This window comes from Chelonia mydas, chromosome 20 (genome assembly GCF_015237465.2).
Source record: "Chelonia mydas isolate rCheMyd1 chromosome 20, rCheMyd1.pri.v2, whole genome shotgun sequence".
Classification (NCBI taxonomy): domain Eukaryota; kingdom Metazoa; phylum Chordata; order Testudines; family Cheloniidae; genus Chelonia; species Chelonia mydas.
Window position 1 is genome coordinate 2,328,489 of NC_051260.2, and position 6,915 is coordinate 2,335,403.

At 50.9% G+C, this 6,915-nt stretch overlaps 1 long non-coding RNA gene across 1 annotated transcript; it reads left to right on the plus strand.

Moving 5' to 3' along the window:
- Positions 1-3,095: 3,095 nt before the first annotated feature.
- On the plus strand, positions 3,096-5,528 carry LOC114020642. Its single transcript, XR_005223080.2, has 3 exons — positions 3,096-3,239; positions 3,773-3,795; positions 5,229-5,528. It is a non-coding gene; the product is annotated as an uncharacterized LOC114020642 (long non-coding RNA).
- Positions 5,529-6,915: the final 1,387 nt, after the last annotated feature.

Sequence of the window (6,915 nt, forward strand, 5' to 3'; positions counted from 1 at the left end):
CTCCTTTGGAAGGTCGAAGGGCCTAGTTAACCCTGCTGGGGTTGGTCCGAGAGAGTTGGGGCATTTCAAATTCTGATGTTAAAGTCATCAGGTCAATTTAGCTTCATAGCTTCTGGTGAGGGTCATTCAGCCTGGCTGTACCACAGGCAGGAGGCAAAGGCATCGGCATCCCTGAGGGTGTACTCAGTGCGTGGATGTTTACCAAGAGAAACTGACCCTCTGTTGCTGTCTGATCCTAGTGCCAGAACAGTTATTTAGTTGTCCTTTTAAATTCTGATACGGTAAATGCTCAGCCCCTTGGTCTCATTCATTGTGCGAGGTTAACGCATCCAAAGAAGTGTGGGCGGAGAAAGCAAGCGTCCCTATGCTGGGGATTTTTGCACGGAATATCCCTGAGGTCAGTCTGAGTAGGGTCGCTAGGATTTTCACCTGCCTTGTAAGTCTGTTCCAAACCCCATCTGGCAGCAGCAGAGGGGTGAGTTGTGGCACAAATGCCTCGGCACAGCTGTGTAACTCAGCTGTAGGTTCTTCTCTTCCACTACTGTCACCTTATTGCTGCGTGGCCCTCAGGGAGCAGATGTTGCCATGTCTCGTGTAGTAGATTAGCCAGCCTGAGTGTGATAGGGGGCTTGTGGGTTGTATCCCTGGCTCTCCCTTGCTCTGATGTGGATCAGGGAAGTCTGTTTCTCCACTCCTAGAATAGGTCTAATGCCGCATCTCCATGGGTGGCTGTGAGGTTCGAGGGCTGTTTGTAAAGGGCTTGGAGATTCACAAATGGAAGGTACTAGGGAAGGACATTGCTTGTTTTCAGTGCTGTCCTGTGAGCGGCTGTGATTGGGGGCCGGGGGTGGGTGGGAAGGGGAGAATGGTGGAGACATTTATTTTTTTAAATAGGAGGAGATGTAACAAAGTCAGTGGTGCTGCTTTTTGCCTGGCAAAATGGTGAATTGGCAGGAGCTTGTTGACTGTTCCAGCTACGCTAGGTGTTGAAACTGAAAATCTACTAGAAACGTGAGGTCCAGCGTTAGCCTGTTGTGTGTTCTCACCCACCTCTGGTTTTGTGGCAGTTACCTAGAAAGTCAGAGGAAGGCTGCTCCAAATGGCCTCTTGATGCACTCCTGGAGGATGGGCTCAGAAAGTTTCTAGACTGACGGGGGAAAAAAAATTGCATTCAGTGGTTTACTTTGCACTAGAATCTCCCTGGACATTAATGCCTTTGGACCAGTTTGGCTACACCCAGCTTGTCAGAGTCCTTGTTCAGAACCTCCTTGACTGCTGCAGTCATCTTGTTATCACTGAAATGCTTCCCACCAAGGTCATCCTTCCACTTGGGGACCAGGCAGAAGTGTGGGGGAGCCAAATCTGGTGAACAGGCTGGGTGGGGGAGCAGCTGAAAGCCACATTTGGTCGCTGTGATCACCGCAACCTGGGATCTGAGAGAATTTCGGGGCCAGCTCCAACATGATCATTGGCCCCCTCCCATTTCATTTTATTGACACAGACAACGCAGCCATTTGGGGGGTCCTGCTACAGGCGTCCCCCTTCCTCCCTCTTGTCAGCCTCCGGCTAGTTTCTGATTCTCTTGGATCAAGCTACTGGCTTGTGTTCCTCTGCATCTCCCCTTCTGGCTGAGCTGGAGCTGGGGTAACTGGTCTTTGCAGCACAGGAGTGGGTGCATTCGCATCTGCAGGCGTAACCCTCAGTATGCATGGGCCAGGGCTCCGTCGGGGCCCGATTTGCTGAGGATACGAGTCTGTTACAGCCTTAGCTGCTCTGCTTTAGCAGCTCCCCTCTTTCTGCAAGGGGCCCCAGGGAGGCTAGCCAGTGGGGCAGCCAGCACCTCTGGCTGTGATAACTCTGGGGATTGGCAGAGAGGGGGCCCTATGGCTTGCACTTGCGCATGGGTGCCCTTTCCTTGCGGCAGATGAAATTCAGTGTTGATAAATGCAAAGTAATGAACACTGGAAAACATCATCCCAACTCTACATATACAATGATGGGGTCTAAATTAGCTGTTACAACTCAAGAAGGAGATCTTGGAGGCATTGTGGAGAGTTCTCTGAAAACATCCACTTAATGTGCAGCGGCCGTCAAAAAAGCGAACAGAACGCTGGGAATCATTAGGAAAGGGATAGATAATAAGATAGGAAATATGTTGCCTTTATATAAATCCATGAGCTGCCCACATCTTGAATACTGTGTGCAAATGTTGCCCCATCTCAAAAAACATATAGTGGAAAAGGTACAGAAAAGGGCAACAAAAATGACTAGGGGTATGGAACAGCTTCGATGTGGGGAGAGATTAATAAGACTGGGACTTGTCAGCTTGGAAAAGAGATGACTAAGATGGGATATAATAGAGGGCTATAAAATCATGACTGGTGGGGAGAAAGTAAATGAAGTGTTATTTACTCATAAGACAAGAACTAGGGGGTCATCCAATGAAATTAACAGGCCGCAGGTTTAAACAAAAAAAAGGAGGTATATTTTCACACAATGCACAATCAACCTGTGGAACTCCTTGCCAGAGGATGTTGTGAAAGCAAAGACTGTAACAGCGTTCATCAAAGAACTAGAGCAGTTCAATGGGTGACAGGGGATGGATCACTTGAGGATTCCCTGTTCTGTTCTTTCCCTCTGGGGCCCCCGGCACTGATCGCTGTCAGCAGTCTGGACGCTGGGCTAGATGGACCCTTGGGCTGCGCCGGTATGAGCCGCACGGCCCTTCTTGTGTTAACACGCGCGGGTGCTCTTGCACGTGTTGGGGCCTTGGTGTCGCACACCAAACACTTCGGCCTGTGCACTGCGTGTCGGGGGGGAGTGAGGCTCAGGCCCCTGGGGTGTAGCTGTGGGGGGGGTGGAATTGGGCCTTGCACCTTCCCCCCCGGCCCCCTTGAAAGTTGCGGTCTTTACCCCTCCCCGCCTCTGGGCTCAGCTGGGAGGATTTGTATTCAAAATGGAGGCGGGTGGGCGGGAGAAAACTACACCTCCCGTGCTGCCGCGGGGGCGGGAGAAACTACATCTCCCGTCATGCTCGGCGAAGAGGGCGCGCGCGCGCAGCCCTCCGTGACGCTACCGCCCCGCCCACCCGCTTCCGGAACTGGCCTATAAAAGGGGGCGGGCGGCGCGAGCCGCTCTCTCTCGGCTGTTGCCGCCGCCATTTTGTCGGAGCGCGGAGGCTCTCGCCGCCATCCGCCGCCATCCGCGGGCACTGAGCCCGGGCCGCCATGAGAGCTAAGGTGGGTGGGGCCGGGGCCTGCTGGGGGCGGCGGGAGCGGGCCGGGGCCTGCTGGGGGAGCGAGGGGGCTGGGCCTGGCCCGGCGGGAGGAAGCGGGGTTATGGGGGGGGGCCCTTCCCTTCCAGTGCTGGGGGAGGGGCCGTGCAGGGGTAGCTGCCCCCCATGCTCGTGCTGCAGGGGGAGCCCCCCCCTCCCGCAAGCCCTGGGAACCGGCCGCTCTAGGCACGTGGGGCTGGGCTGGGGGCTGATTCCCCCCCCCCCCACCGGGCACCTGCCCCCTTGGGATAAGGGGGGGCTGGCGGGTTCCCCTCCGCCGGGCCCTACTGCTCCGCGGACACTAGCCCTTGTCCTACCCCCCAGCAGTAAATCCCCGTGGAAAGCCGGGGCGATGTGCCGTTCGCCGCCTTCGCTTCCCATCGGGCACCGTTTCTTTGCTCCGTGCAGGCGGTCACGGGGGGGCTGGAGACACGTGGGGGAGGTTGAGCCTGCTGTTAATAAGCTGCTGACTCTTGTGTGTTTCCCTCTTTCCTCTAGTGGCGAAAGAAGCGTATGCGCAGGTATGTGAGCTCTGGTTCTGTCTTGTTTGGCCCGGTGCCTTCCAGGCCTTGCCCCACAGGCTGGTACGCTGACTGACTCTTTTATAAAAGCTAAATCTTGTGAGCTGGCCCTCTCGGAAGGTATTAACGTGCCTGGCTCAGATGGTTGATCACACTTGGTAAATAGGGAGGGGGGGGAATAGGGAGTTAGTTGCCTGTCTTGTTGTTAGCACTGCATCCCACATCCCTCAGGCGGATTGATGAAGATTAAAGTACATTTATTTCTGTCGTGTCTAGAGGCCTCAGCTGAAATTGGGAGCCCATGGTGCTAGACCCCATAAAAACTCAGTCAGACACGGGCCTTGCCCCAAAGAGTTTGCAGGCTAAATTGTTGAGACAAGCTGGAGGGTGTAGGCGGTATAAAGTTCTGTAGTAGGATTTGGGTTAAATTCCTGTTTCTACTGCACACATGGTTGTATGACCTTGAGTAAGTGTCTCGTGCCTCTATTTCTCTTCTGTAAAATGGTGATAAGGCTACTTCAGGGTGGGGAGTGAAGAGAGAAACATTGATGCATGTGAAGTGCTTTGTGGTGTATGACATCCTAAACCTTTAAATAGACTGCATCCATTGTAAACACTGCTTTTCTTGGGTCGGGGGGTTGTGCAGAACTAAACCTATTTTATTTCCAGTTAATATTTCTTCGCTCATCTGGCAGTGATGTGTAAGTATAAGAGCAGCCAGGCCAGCTCAGAGCTAAAACTGCCTGTCTCCTCTGACATTTTCTAGCTTTGGTGTAACTAGCTGTTCTGTGTTAAGCATGGCAGGTAAGGATGACCTGTTTTAACTGAGGGACGAAATTTATTGTAGGAGTTAGTACATCAGGGGTTTACACAAGTCTCTCCTTATTGTATATGTTTAAAATAAGCCATTAAAACACTGTAGCAAAGATGCAAAGTTCCTTTTCCAGACTCCAAATGCATGTTTACTCTGTCTGTTACTGTTTTTAGCTGTTCCGTTTTCTGCTCTGCTTTTACATAAGATCTGAAACTTTCGTTTAAAACTCTGGAAAGGCAAGCAGGAATAGGCTTAAGTCTAGACCCTCTCCTTTCCCCGTTTCAAACTGTCCTTAGTGCTAGAGCTACCTCTCTACTGAAGGTGCTGTCCTTGTTGGTATTCTATCCACATTTCTGTGGACAATGAAATAGGTTACTCAGTTTCTCATAATTTCACTCTTGTGCACTAGGACAAGGCAGCAGTTAGGTGACAGACATTGCGGGGTTCTAGTTCTCTTTAAAAACTGCACATCGTAACTTTTTTCCAAAACTCTTGACAGGCTTGTCCTTACACAAAAGAGGTTTGGCCTGATAACGACTTGTTCAAAGTCCATTTAACCAGATAGCTTTGTTACTGTGCTGATATTCTTTCTCTGATGGGGTAAAATTGTCTTTCTCAGGCTGAAGCGCAAAAGGAGAAAGATGAGGCAGAGGTCTAAGTAGATGTCTTCTCTGCCGCTACTGAGGCTGCAAAGCAGAGCAAAGAAACGTGGGAGCTTGGGTCGCTGACCTCCAGACACAACTACTTCCTGGTGTTGGTGATAGGAGTGCTTTCCTAGCCGTCTCCAAGAGTTTTCCATCTTAAGAATGAAGGTCTCATCTGTATGGGTGGTAGCCCTGAGCTTTGACGTTCTGGACTGGTTCTGGTCTTTGTAGTTGAATGTGGCAGGTATACAATAAAAACCTGGTTTGGCTGGGAATTCAGCATGTTTTTTCTTAATGTTGTGTTTAAATAGCCTCAAGCTGATTTTAATACAATCTCAATGTGATCTCTAGGCATGTATGTAACTTGACTTTTAAAGATGCTTGACCTGCATCATTCAGCCCTCTTCTGGTTGGCTTTCTGGGCCCTTTCCCAATACACACAGTTGCATGGCCTGTCTGAGCATAAGAATCCACTGAATATAGAAATCACTTTTGCTGAAGATGTGACTGGGGAAAGAGTTCAAATGTCCAGGCCACAATGCAACACTGCTGTGAGTTGTATGAATATGGTGCATGGTGCACATATACCCTGCTGCACTTTTATGCAGGTGTAGCCTTCAGAATTAACCGTGCTGGGTTCACACCGGTCTCTGAACAGTGACTTCCCAGTATAAAAGTGTTGGCTCTTGTGCTGAGAGCATGGATAGAATGTAATGCTCTGCCATTTGTCAGACATTTCTGCATTGCATCAGGCTTTATCCACAAGTTACATTCCCCTGATGAAGTGGGTATATGGTGTATTGAGACACTTTCTGGTGAGAAGTGGATGGTGTAACCGCTTGCATGAAGGGTAACCCCTTTCCCAAAAGGCTACCTGCCCTTTGATTGAAACTTCAAGGAAATGAACTCCGATTTATAGCACCCTTCACTGAAGACTTCAGAGTGCTTAACAGCAACAGCATTAACCCTTGGAAGAGAGGATAATCCTGCATATGCTGAAAATATAAACATTGAAAACTGGATGGTGGATAATTCTCTGCCAACCCCTCCTAGCGTAACTAGTCATGATGGCTGGTACAGCACAGTGACCTAGCTTTGTAATGAGGACAGGTTTCAGAGTAGCAGCCGTGTTAGTCTGTATTCGCAAAAAGAAAAGGAGGACTTATGGCACCTTAGAGACTAACCAATTTATTTGAGCATAAACTTTCGTGAGCTACAGCTCACTTCATTGGATTGGTTAGTCTCTAAGGTGCCCCCAAGTCCTCCTTTTCTGCTAGCTTTGTAAGAGGCCCTCTAGCTCTGGATAGACCGGGTAACTTTTCTTGTCATGTCCCTAAGCGTTTGGCCTATGCAAAGGACCACAGGTGTTGGGCAAGCTGCTTAGCTGTGGGGACTCTCCCAATACGCTGATTAAGATGCCCCCATCAAGGGCAACTACAGGTGACCTCAACCTGCTCCGTGTAACCTGCAGCGTGAGCAGGGAGGCGTGGGCGGCTGTCACCCAGCATGGGGGTTCAGCGGGGAGGCGAAGGGGCAAAGGAAGCTTCGGGGTTGAGCTGGTTGCCGGGGGCGGCGCCTGTTTCACTCGCACCCTGTTGTGCAGGGGCCCATGACACGGCCGGGGGCTGCCATGGTGCTGCTGTTGGCTGGAGATCACGTGGT